This window comes from Triticum dicoccoides, chromosome 3B (genome assembly GCF_002162155.2).
Source record: "Triticum dicoccoides isolate Atlit2015 ecotype Zavitan chromosome 3B, WEW_v2.0, whole genome shotgun sequence".
Taxonomy (NCBI): Eukaryota; Viridiplantae; Streptophyta; class Magnoliopsida; order Poales; family Poaceae; genus Triticum; species Triticum dicoccoides.
This window is the reverse complement of record NC_041385.1, coordinates 141,113,471-141,127,475: the sequence shown is the minus strand read 5'-3', so window position 1 is coordinate 141,127,475 and position 14,005 is coordinate 141,113,471.

The window sequence follows — 14,005 nt, the reverse complement described above, 5'->3', positions numbered from 1 at the left end:
TTCTTCGTTCCTGTGTCTGTCCCTTCGGGGAAATGTCACGCGATGAATACCGGAGTCCTGTTAGCCCGCTACAGCCCGGTTCACCGGAGTCCTGCTAGCCCAGTGCTACAGCCTGGATTCACTCGCTGATGACCGACACGTTCGATGCTGGGTCATGGATGCCTGTCCCTGTAAGTCTGTGCCGCTTTGGGTTTACGACTAGCCATGTCAGCCCGGGCTCCTTATCATATGGATGCTAGCGACACTGTCATATACGTGTGCCAAAAGGCGCAAACGGTCCCGGGCAAAGGTAAGGCGACACCCGTGGGAATACCGTGCGTGAGGCCGCAAAGTGATATGAGGTGTTACATGCTAGATCGATGTGGCATTGAGTCGGGGTCCTGACACCCCGCCCACCGCGCGAAAATCCTCCCCCCCACAAAATCCGATTCAACCGCTATTCGGCCAACTAGCCAATAATATTCCCCAAACCCTCCTCCCCCCCGTCCTCCTCCAGTCCATTCGCTCCGCAAAAGCTGCCCTCCCCGCTGCACCGATACGTCGGCACCGCGGTTCGTCGAGGGGACGTACGGTGATCCTCTTGCTCCCACAGTACACTTTCGTAGACTGCCGTACTCTAGCCGCGCCGCCACCTCTGGCTACGTTCTTGTGGAGGCGCACGGCGGTCAGCGCCGCCACCGCTGGCGACATTCGTGCGGAGATGCACGACGGTCAGCTTCTCCCACGGTACGCGCATTCTAGACCGAGGCCCCGTTCATGTCGGTGTAGCGCTGAGTGTTAGCTGATAGACGCTGTTAATCTCACTGTTTGCCGAAGTAGTTTAGTGTCAATATGCTCTGCTTAAGAAGCTTCCTTTCCCTGTTCTGCACTCAATCTGCTTAGCTGAGATGGCATGCCAAGGCCGATTAGTGCTAAAATATCCTGCCATATATTTATTGTGACGTAGATTGCCATGGTCTAGTAGCCAATCTGTTAGGTGAAATAGCTCTACACCGTTTTATACTCGATCTTTGTTGCTGCGATGGCCTTCGATAGTTCGATGGCTATGTTCTCGGCCTCATTGACTGCTGAAATAGCCTGCCATAATTTAGCACTCAAATCTGTTTGCTGAATTAGCTTTACATATATTTCGTTACTTAGATCTGCTCGTCCAAATATCTTGCCATAGCTTTAGACATCGACCTAGGTATTTTTGTCTGGACTTCATAAAAAAGCATATATATATTTTTCCTGTAATATCTAGTAGAAGAAAAAATTTGTATGTCTAACAGATGGACAGTACTTGGATAACTTCTGCTCGAGGATTCTCCGCTGCATATGTCGAGGGGGTTCAAAACTTCATGAACTTTATCAGTGCTGAGTACGGTGGTCCGAAATCAGATGTGCTCTGCTCTATAGCAGTTGTATGAATTCAGTTACAAGACCCCAGTCAATTTTGTAGAATCATCTACACTTGTATGGGATGTCGGTCACATATACTAGGTGGGTTCATCATGGTGAAGCTGTGAACGTCAATGTTATTGACTACGTGGAAGCAGCAGATCACCATCTTGATCTGCCTGATGCTCAGCTGGAAGAGGAGGAGGAGGAGGAGGTGGTGGAGCCAGTGAGTTTAACCAACATTGAAATAATGCTACGAAATGCTCGTGCATTCCGTGAACTTTCACCTGCAAAAGAAAAACAGTGGGCCCGCATGTTGGAACAATGAAACATTGCTGTCACCCCAGGAAATAAGCTGTCAGTATTCTCAGCTATGGTCACCTTTCTTCAGGTGAAGACATCTGAGTGGATCACCAACAAATCATTCGATGCGATGTTGGATGCTTTCCGCAAATCTTTCCTAGATGTGTCTGAGCTGCCACACACCTACAGTAAAATGAAGAATTTCCTTCGTGCAGTTGGAATTGGATATGATATGATCCATGTTTGTAAGAATAATTGTGTTCTGTTCTGGAAGGATTAGGCCAACTTAAGTGAATGCCCGAAATGCAAATCATCAAGATGGAAAGATGGCGATGATGTGAAGAGGATTCCTCATAATGTTCTGAGACATTTTCCAATTACACCAAGATTGCAGAGGTTGTTTCATGATGCTGAAACAAGAGAGGATGTACTGTGGCATTCTAGGAACCAGGAGTACAGAGATCAGAATATAATGAGCCATTCATCTCATGGTAGTGAGTGGAAAAGCTTCAATGATAAACACAAAAAGTTTGCTGCTGACCCGAGAAACATTAGACTTGGCTTAGCTTCAGATGGATTTAACCCATTTGGCCACCAGAGCACCACATATAGCATGTGGCCAGTGCTTGTTATCCCTTACAACATGCCTCCAAATGTCCACACCAAAGAATCAAACTACATGATGGCCTTGCTCATCCCAGGTCCAAAAAGTCCTGGAAAGAATTTTGATTTGTTCATGGAGCCTCTTGTGGAGGAACTTCAACAGCTATGGAAGGGTGTTCTCACTCGAGTCCTATATAGCAGCCCACCAGCTGATTTCTTTCTGCTTGCTGTTATAATTTGGTGCATCCATGATTATCCGGCTTTGGGCAATATGTGAGGGCGAACGACACATGGTTATAGTGCATGTGTTCGCTGTGACAGGAATCCGCTATCATACTCAATACTTAGCAAGATCTGTTACATTGGACACCACCGTTTCCTTGCCAAGGACAAGCCGCATCCTAGAAAATACCGAAGACATGTGTTCAATGCAAAGCATGAAAACCGTGATGCGCCAAAGAGGCTCACCGCCAATGAGTTGCAAGTGGAATTAGATAAGGTCAGGCGTATTACACCAGGAAACCATCCTGCTAATGGTAGCGGGAAAAGGAAGCATGGCAGGGCAAAAGGGAGATTATTGTTTACCCGCAGGTCCACTTTGTGGGACTTGGAGTATTGGAAAGATTTGGATCTGCGGCATAATCTTGATGTGATGCAATCGAGAAAAATATATGTGACATCATTATCAGCACTCTTCTTAATATTGAAGGCAAGATGAAAGATACCTTAAATCTAGGATTGATTTGACACACCTGGGTATCAGAAAGGATTTGCAGGTGCAAGATGAAGGTAAACCACGGGATATGGCACCAACTGTGTATGTCTTGGACAAGGTGTCGTGGAATTGTCACGTCAGATGTCCTTAGTGTGAGGACTTAGTCGTGAGGCCAACACATCTATGTGGTAGCTTGAGAGGGGTTGGGCGGAATTGAGAGATGCAACATAGACAAGGATTTTAGACAACTTCAGGCCCAGGGAAACATCATCCGGTAATCACCCTACATGCTGTTTGTGGCTAGGTTTCATTATGATCATGAGGGATACGCCGTAAATCCGGCTCTCCTCTCTTTGTATCTAGCCTTAACTATTCTTTTTCTCTTACTTGTCCCCTCTTGGGGTGCCCTGCCCCTCCTTATATAAGTTGAAGGGGAGGGTTACATGTAGAGTCCATCTCGGACTAAGACTTAAACTATTCTGACTTCTCATCACGGGCTTCTCTCCATGGGCTTCTTTAACGTCTTGGGCTTCTTAGGATCTGGCTTATAATCTGACTTACGGTTTGGCTTACGATCTGACTTACCATCTAGCTTATCATCTGGCTTACCATCTGGCTTACATGACCGTGTCTGCCGGGTCATATGACTGTGTCCGCTGGGTCATATGACTGTGTCCGTCGGGTCATATGACTGTGTCCGCCGGGTCATATGACTGTGTTTGCCGGGTCATATGACTATGTCCCCCGGGTTACAATGCTTAACTGTTCCTGTGGGCTTAACCTGCTTAACTCTTCCCATTGGCTTATAGTCTGTCGGGTCATCAATGAAACATCAAGTCCCAGCCGGGTCATATCTCCGGCCGGGTCACACCGCGGGCTATATCCCCAACATTAGCCCCCAGTTTAATTTGGATTCATCCATGTTAAACTGATCCTGTAAAACAAACATAAGAACAATTTTTACAGATTATGCTCCGGGTTAAAAGCTCTTGTAAGCCGGCACCTGATCATCCTTAATTCCTTGGTATTTCCTTCTTCTAGAAAATTCGGGTCAATAGACCAGCTTCATAATCAAAAACATTAGTCATGAAATACCCATCTGATTTTTAGCCATCTTGAAGATGTAGAACTCCATTATATTCATATCACTTGTAGCCCCTAAGTGCCGGGTCGTTATGAAATAATGAGCAGGGACTTTGTAAATATGATCATGTAAACTTGAGCAGCAACGTGTAGCCCCCGAGGGCCGACTCAGTAAGATAATACCGAGCTAGGACTTTGTATATAATTCATTGATAATAACATCATATAATGTAATCTCCACCATGGGGCTTGAACCCACGTCCACAAGGTTAAGAGCTTTGTACTCTGTCAACTGAGTAGTGGATCTTTGAATGTAATGGATTAAAGCTTGTGTAGCTTGAATTCTTGACAGGAGCAATTGGTAGCCTCCAAGGGTCGGCTCATTACAATGTGATGAGTCGGGTCTTCAATAAGTTGAGCAATAATGACTTAGCATTATCCCCCAAGTGACATGGTACATGCTGGCAGTGACATGGGACTTGCATATTTGATATGATCTCAATCTGAATAATGTAGCCCCCAAGTGCAGGGTCGTAAGCCCACAGCGACTCGGGACTATTCCCTCCATTGTAAAAATAAATTATGCCCATTAATAAAATAATAACCATTGCGCTGAAGCGACTTTCAAGACCTCCATCATAATATTGGCCATTGATAACCATAATAAAAAATCCAACCATTTTGGCTATTAAAGATTTGAATAATACAATCCGGTTTGGAAAACCGGTTCGTGTGATATTGAGTCGTACTGCAGGTTTAGGATACCGTCCAAAATCAAGCCGGGTTAAATTTAAACCACACTTATACTTAGATCTGAACAAAAAGGTCTCAAGACAAAATCAAAGATTGTTTGCGAAAAACTTAAACCAAATAGAAAGAAAAAATCGAGGCTTCTGATTCGAATACGATCAGTAAACTGTTCCAAAGGGGTGAAGCTAGGATTCGAATACGACCATGTAGCCCCCAGTGGCTTTGGCGTTGCGCCGATCAAGAGGGTACCGACAACTATGTTCTCTTTGGTTTGAATACGACCTATGTTTGATCAGGAAGCCCCGAAATGACCTTGAGAGTTTTTTAACGACTCTGATTCGAATATGATCAAAGTCGAGTTCCCAAAAGGGGTTGAGCTATGATTCGAATATGATCAAGAAGACCCCTAGTGATCTTGGCATTGTACCGATCAAAAAGGGTACCGACAGCTATGTTCTCTTTGGTTTGAATACGGCCTATGTTTGAACAGGAAGCCCCCAAGTGACCATAATAAGATAAGCCCATGAGGCAGGATACCCATGTTTGAACCACGCATCATGACAGCAAGTTCTCTTTGGCAACCTTTAATTTTTTCTGAGAACTCGAACTTGCGAGAGATGGCTTCTTTTTCAACTGGAAATTTAAACCGGATTTGAGAGCTTCAGAGCTTTGTGGGAGACAGATTTCCCTTGAACCGAATTTTGAACTGGAATCCTTCTTTTTAAGCCGGAAATTTTTTGACGACCTTTTAACTTTTCACCAATATGGCGGTGGCCTCCAGGACCGGGTTATCTTCCCTCCAATGACCCGGGGTCTTGAACCTCACAATATTTGCTAAGTCATGTTATCGTAGCCTTGTAGCCCCCGAGTCTTAAGACTACTCGAGGAGTTGTCTTGAGACTCTCCATGCTTGACCATGATATGACTAGTGGATTGCTGGAATGTGTTGAATCTCAGTGGGTTATAATTGACCCTGTCCATTGGCCCGTCTGGTGTAGGCAAGGGTCATAGCTTAATGGCCTCTTTTGTAATGATGAATAGTTCTGCATAAGAAATTGCACAAACAAGAGTAATTGTTCTCGAAGAAAATAAAGTGTATTAATAAAAATTGATTGGACAACTTTCACCTGATTTGTCTGGACGAAAAATTGAGTCGTATATAACGTCCATAAATCACCTCCAGTCACTTCAACTGTGATTTAACCACTCTGTCATGGCCATGGTGGAGGTGGCGATTTAAAGTATGGAACCGGGCGGCTCAAGATTGATTCTCCGGGTCATGTTGACCCTTTTTCTTTTCTTCAAAGTCTTTCTTTACCCCATCGGGTCAACCTCTTCTTTGACAAGAAGTTGAGCCACGGCAACAATGTTTGAGGCCGGGGCTAGCCCAATCCAGTAACTTGTGGCAGCAGAGGATGCGTCGGAGAGTCATGGCCAGTGGATCAACAAGGGTGAGGCCATGGTATGGAGCGGTAGCTGAATCCTACGGCGGCTCGCTGGCGATGAAAACGATGGCGGCTCGGAGGCCGCGTGAGCATGTATATGCTGATATTATTGGGCTGACCACAACTTTTTTAACCGTGCGCGCGGAAAGGGCTGGGCCGGCTTACAGCGGGGGTGGCCCGAAGCGGGGCTAGGCCATAGTCATTAGTCAGTTTCTTCAGAACTGAAACTTGCTTTTCTTCAGAAGCCAGTCAGCAGAGCACACGGGCGCAGTAGTAGGTAGAGCCGGCCGGCGACTCGAAGTGCGGCGGCTCAGGGCACGGGGAAGTCTCAGAGACGGCGGCTCAGTCTGGCATGAAGCGCCGGCTCGATCAAGTCCGACGAAGGTGACGGTGGATCCCCAATGAGGCAGTGGTGCAACGGTTTGCTCCAAGGCGATTCATAGCGGTGGCGCGATGCGGAGGTGGCTGACGGAGGTAGCGAGGCACGCCGGCAACTCGCCAATGAGTTCCTAGTTGCTCAAGACGGCCTGTTTGGGGGTGGCGATGGCTCGGAAACCGCTGGGGTGCCCGTGAGGTGGCAGAGGTGGGCGAGCCGTAGATGGCAGCCCGCGACAACCAAGGCAGAGCCGCGCGCGGCGAGTCAAGTGCAGCGGTGCTGAGGCCGGCGGCGGACGAGGTGAATGCCGAGGAAAACAGGTTGAAGCAGAGCGGGGCAGCGTGACGCGCACGTCGCTTGAGGCGGCCATGGTGTTGGTCAGCAGCAGAAATGGCTCGGAGGGCCCCGGCGAGTCTGTGGCGGAAGGGCGCGTGAGCCGGCTTGCAGAGGAAACTCCGGCGGTCGGCGGTTTTCACTCGGCTTCAGGGCCAGTTGGGGCATGCGACAACTGCCGAAGCCGGCCGCACATATAGCGGCAGCGCCGCAACAATTTTGGTAATGGTTCAACACCATGTTAACTTGATGCGTGACCACATTTGCCTTTGGTTTGATCTCGGTGAGCCGTACTAGTCTGACCTTGGTACACAAGTCCAATAACAAACCATAAAACCTCCAGTGTATTTGTAAACAGGGAGCATGCCTCCTCTATGCTCGTGGTGAGCACTTCAGATACTGTCTTAAGTTTTAGCGCCGTCCCTCATGACTTTTGACATAGACACGGCAATAGTTGAAGTACCCAAAGGATCATACTGCCAATCACCATTGTAGAGGCGAAGTGTGAAGTGGTAACTGTAGAAAATATCGATCAAGTGTGCAAAAGAGATGGCTCCCTGTTTAGATGTTTGAGTGATAGGAGAGGAGATTCTGGCCCTTCTGGTATTTCATGGATGATAGATTCTGACACAGTCCTCGGAAAGTAGCATCATTTGTACTTATTTTGTCCAACAAGCTGGCTCCCATCGTGACTAAGAAAGATTGATTTAACAGAAGGATTTTTCCACCATGGAGATGCCTTGGAAACGGCAGGCGACTCGACAAGGCCGCACAAAACAGCAGCGGCTTGAAGCGAGGTGCACGAGGCCGACGAGGTGTTTAACCGTACTGTGCCATCCCATGGAATCGGTGAATTTATTTAAGCTTTAACCTCTGCAACCGCATGTTTAGCAGCACTGCTTCCCTAGAATTTCTGTGTCAACTCCAAGCGAACAAGTGCTGCACTTTCCTCAGTATCAAAAACTAAATCCTCCAGAATTAGGCTTAGCCTGACATTCAACTTGTTGAAGATCCAAACTGTTGTAAAGCTCGTTCACTACTTCTCTCTTGTATTTCACACTTGTTGCCCCAGCAAAGGCAACTCGCAACCAACGGTTCAGAATAGAAACAGGTCGAGGCAAGGTGAAGGCGGCAAATCGTGGTGGTTCACGCTAGCGGCAACTCGTGGTAGGAACGACGACTCAGCACGGCAGCAATGCGGGTCAACGAGGTAAGGACGCCTCGGGGACGGAGGCAGCGCACTGGCGGCTTAAGGCCGGATCCGGTAGAGGAGGAGCAAAGGCATGGGTGTGGGTGGTAAACCGGCGCGCGTGGATGGTAGCAGCTGACTGTAGTTCTGAGCCGGCGCGCGGGGAGCAGCAGTACTGAGTCGGCGCGATAGGTGCCGGGGTCTAGGCGACCACGTGCGCACAGGGCAGCGCTGTAGTGGGGAGCCTGAACGGAACAAAGGAGTCAAGGCGGCGACGAAGGCCAGACAGGCGCTGTAGAGCGCGGCGGCTAGCGCTGGAAGGAAGGCCAGTCTTTTTTCCTGTAGTATGAATCCGATTCTTCTTGTTAGTATACTGCCAGTCCTATCCATGGATACTTTTTGGACGGCTTCTTCCTTTGACCCCGAAGACTAATTATTGCCAGGGAAGTAACAATCAGTTTGACATGCCAGCTTTGGTCAGGCCCTGCACGACTGCTTGTTCCCAGAATTGAAGAGCTGTCACCACCGCTGTAACTATTGCACGGCGCAAAGAAGCGAGGACATAGATATCAACTTGTGTTCGGACTCGACGGATTGCCGGTTCACCTTTGAATACCATACAACACGTAACCCTAAACTTCTCTTGAACTCAAAACTTGCCCTGCTAACTCCACAGTTGACCAGCAAATTTAATTAATCCGGTCGCAGCTTTGCCGAAGACCGTTGCTCCGTGCCGGTCCTTCTTCATCCATAAATTGCGAACTCTTCAATCCCTGGACGAGATCCCTTAAAAAACTCAACACCACCGTGCGCAAGGCCCCACGGTGGGCGCCAACTGTCGTGGAATTGTCACACCAGATGTCCTTAGTGTAAGGACTTAGTCGCGAGGCCAACACATCTACGTGGTAGCTTGAGAGAGGTTGGGCGGAATCGAGAGATGCAATATAGACAAGAATTTTAGACAGCTTCGGGCCCCGGGAAACATCATCCGGTAATAAACCAACATGCTGTTTGCGGCTAGGTCTCATTATGATCATGAGGGAGACGCCGTAAATCCGGCTCTCCTCTCTTTGTGTCTAGCCTTAATTATTCTTTTTCTCTTACTTGTCCCCTCTTGGGGTGCCCTGCCCCTCCTTATATAAGTTGAAGGGGCGGGTTACATGTAGAGTCCATTTCGGACTAAGACTTAAACTATTCTGACTTATCATCACGGGCTTCTCTCCATGGGCTTCTTTAACGTCTTGGGCTTCTTACAATCTGGCTTATAATCTGACTTACGGTCTGGCTTACGATCTGACTACCATCTGGCTTATCATCTGGCTTACCATCTGGCTTACATGATCGTGTCTGCCGGGTCATATGACTATGTTCGTCGGGTCATATGACTGTGTCCGTCGGGTCATATGACTGTGTCCGCCGGGTCATATGACTATGTCCACCAGGTTACAATGCTTAACTGGTCCCACGGGCTTAACCTGCTTAACTCTTCCCGTCGGCTTATAGTCTGCCAGGTCATCAATGAAACATCAAGTCCTAGCCGGGTCATATCTCCGGCCGGGTCACATCGCGGGGTATATCCCCGACACAAGGTAAAAAGAAAAGAATTCTGCGAGGTCCTGTCAAGTGTGAGATTCCCACATGGATTTGCTTCCAACCCTGAAAGGAGAGTTAGTGCAGATGGAAACAAGGTATAAGGGTTGAAAACTCATGATTGCCACGTCCTACTTCAGAGGGTTTTACCTGTTATCCTTAGAGGATTGGGCCGCCCTGACTTATACAGAGCAGTTGCAGAGTTGGGACAATTCTTCAGGGAACTCTGCAGTAGAAATATCAGGATAGATGCTTTGGAGCGTCTTAGAGACAAGATACCAACTATCCTATGCGACCTTGAGAAGATATATCCTCCAGCCTTCTTTGATGTGATGGTGCATTTGGCTGTTCATCTACCTGATGAGGCACTACTTAGAGGTCCAGTACAATATGGCTGGATGTACCCTATTGAAAGGCGGCTAGGCACTTTCAAGGGCTATGTTAGGAACAGAGCTAGACCCGAGGGTTCCATTGCAGAGGCCTACATTGCTACAGAAGCGTTGACATTCTACTCAAAATACATTGAAACAGCTGATGAGCTTAGCAAAGAGGTGGGTGAAGACAATCTCGGGCTCAATGTTTTTGATTATTCTGTTCGAGTTACAGGGAAGAGTCGACAAGAGGACAAACCTAAAGATTTGGACAAAATAGTTTGGTATGTGTTGAATAACTGTCCTGAGATACTACCTTATATCAAGTAAGTGCAGTACTGCAGCTTATACATCGTAATCTATTAAACTTGCAGCACATTCTTGTATATTTAGATGTTTGACGCGATCACTATGTTGTGCAGCATCTTCAAAGAGGAGTTACTGCCGCAAAATCCAAGAAAAATTGACAAACTGGTTATGGCAGGATTTGCAAAATGGTTCAAGAACCATGTAAGCTTTTGAAGTGCACTGTCAGTTTTTTTAATATATTGAGTATATAAGATGATCAGCTTGTCTATTTTCTAACCATAGGTTAAGAAGATGCAGGAGGATGGGTAGGCAGTTGATGATGCCCTTTACTCACTAGCAATGGGTCCGGATACTCGGGTAAGACATTATGAATCTTGCATTGTTGGAGATGTGCGCTACAACACCCTTGCACGAGACGAAGGCAGGAAGACGCAAAACAGTGCCATCATGAGCACGTATACGTATGACAAAGAGACAACTGAAATGTATGCTAACATAACAGACATTGTTTAGTTGCAGTATATCTCCAGTTTCGAGGATCATCGGTGTGTGGTTCTATTGTGCTGTCGTTGGTATAACCTGTTTTCCAGGATCGCAAAACCCAGAGCTGATGATTATTTCAAATCCATCAATGTCAAGGCGGCATATCAGACTAACGAGCCTTTTATTTTGGCAAATCAAGCAACACAGATATTTTTCTTGGAAGACATATTTGCACGTAGCGATGACTGGAGAGTATTGCAAAGGTTTGAGCAGAGGAATTCATTTAATGAAGTTGCACAACAAGAAGATGCTTACATTGCTCCTGATGTACAAGATAACACAGATGTTCCTAATATCTTTGAGAACCATCATGTCAATTACGCCAGCGAAAAGATTGCCTGTCATGCTGTGGACATACAAGAGTTGATCAAGAAGAAGCCAACGTTCGAGGACGTTGAGGACGAAGAAGAAGATGACACCATGGGGAATTACAATTCAGACTGATACACATGGCGAAGATGTTGACGCTGCTGCTGCGGATGATGATTACATTGCTTTTGTCGTATTTGCCTGTCAGAAGACGTTTTTTTTATCTACTATGTGAAATTGTGTTTGCTATGACAACTGAAACCTGATGAACATGTTGTTTAGTATTTTGCTGTGAGAACATCACTTGTTATGTATGCTGATTTGTGTTTGGTGATTGTATGACAACTAAAACATGATGACATTGTTGTTTAGTTGTACTCATATTTGGCTGTGAAACTTGAATTTGATGACATAGTTTGTTGTTGGACTGCAATTTGCTCGACGTCTTCGAATGAGAACAAAGCTGACCCGACAGGGCCTCTGCTATTTATTTATTTATGAGAAAAAGGGGATACCCCCTGATTTCCGTTAATAGAAATCATTAGATGTTCACAACACTACGCCCAGTCTGCTACACATATTTCATTCATTACTAGTTTCAGCAAAGTGCTCATGTCGTAGCCACTGAATACATCACGAGTGCTACATACACTGCAAATAAAGAGACAATCATCCTACAGAGCACATCGATTTTGCCCATTATCTTCACAAGCTCTTTCATCAGCAGCTGTTGCTTGGCCATGACCAGAGGAACTACATCGTTAACCTTCTGCTTTGCATCTTCCTCTTTTGCCATTCCTTCAGTTACTTGTCCAACACCCCAACCTGCTGGTATTGGGATTCCTCGGCTAACCAAATAATCAACATAGTTGAATTCCCCCACATCAGCAACTTCCCAGAAATACAAATCACACAAATCTTCCCTTTTCTACACGAATCAAATTGGAAGATCATCAACCAAACTATTAAAAAATTCAGCAACTGAAAGCAGCAGAACAACACTTAAACATATTATTACCCTATGATTCGGGCATTTGTAGAAGACTCGACCAGGGTTGAGGATTGTGGTTGAGACGCGGCGGATGACTCTGCGTGATTTGCAGCAATGGCACCACACCAACAGCAGCGGGTTGTAATGAGAAATCGGCTGCGGTGCGTGTGCCGGCGGGGGTGTGATGAGACCCACAGACGATGGTACGGGTGGCAACTTGGCGCATATCTGGTTGTTGCCTGCTGAAGAGCAGGTGGACGAGCAGCCAGCGGACATGGTTGCTGCGGCCAGAGCTTCTGATGCTAGGCAGAGTAAGTAGAGAAGAGGAGAAGAGAACGTTGGATATGTCAGTTTTATTACTTGTAGAGTAGCATATCACCATATATAGTCATAGTCTAGGTTTGGATTCGAACCAACTACAGGAGCACGTCTCTCTTTTTTCTAAAACTCGGCAACGTCTCTTTACTGGTACACTAGCTTGTTCTGTACGCCTTCCCAAGTCTTTGATTTTCTTTCCTTTTTTTTGCAAGGAAGGAAGGAGGAAAAAATTGAGAGTTCCTGGGACTCGAACCCAAGACCTCTCGGTTGAAAACCAAGGGTGCTAGTCACTTATGTGGCGAACGTTCCCTGTGAGGAGGACGGCAGACGAACACATTTTCCTCGCAGTTTTTTTCCTATATATAAAAAAGTATGCTACTTGTTGTCCGCTTTGTCAACAAACGATTGTGCCAACCTTGACCGTTGGATTGACATTCAACGTCTGTCGCGTTTCTACAGTCTCTTCTTCCTCAAGCCTCCAAAGCCAAACCAGCGTCGGCGGGACCACCTGCTCCCGCCTCCCACGGCTGGCTGTGATCTTCCACGGCTCCTATTCGTTCCCGTCCGAGGCCTCACCATCGTCCTCCGCCTTGGTTCGCTCGCTGCTATGCCGCCCTCCGGTGTTGTCAACATGGTCAACAACCGAGAGGAATAAGGAGATGACTATACATGGTGAGGATGACAGTAGGGACCCAACAGCGCGTGCAGTAATTTTTTTTTTTCGAGACGGAGAAGGTTATCAACTGGGTTGTGCGGGACCCGTGGCCCGTCTAGCCCAGGCTTTTATTTCATATGTTTAGCACATGACCAGCCCATTTTGTTTTTTTCCATTCTGAAAAATGGCTAGCCAGCTATTTTGTTTTTTGAAGAATAACCAACATAGGCCTACTTGCTTTTCTACGCCCTGCTGGACCGGAAATCTTTCAAGACGAGGAGGGATGCATTTTGCCCAGAAAATGGGCTATAAGTAATAAGAAATGGGCTATAAGTAATAATAAATGGGCTGTAAAATGAAAAAATACACCAAACATGCAATTAGTTCCAAAATATTGTTTTCTTTCAGATTTTGATATTTTAAATTTCATTGTTTTTGTGCGAGTAAAATTTCATTGAATTTAAATTAAGGTATATTTAGATTTAAAATTAATTTGAATCTGGCTAGAAATTTCGGGCTGTATGTTGTTTGGGACAGATTTGGAGGCTGACTTGTGGGTCTACTAGGTTGATGTGTACTTTGGCTTTGTCAACTTAGTCCACAAACGATTCTAGCAGCAGTGACCGTTGGATGTCAATCCAACGGCCGTGCTGCTTCTTCAATATGAATGATTCTAGCTCCAGTGACTATACAATGTCCATCCAATGGCCGTAGTGCTTCTTCAACCTCTGGTCTTCTTGCT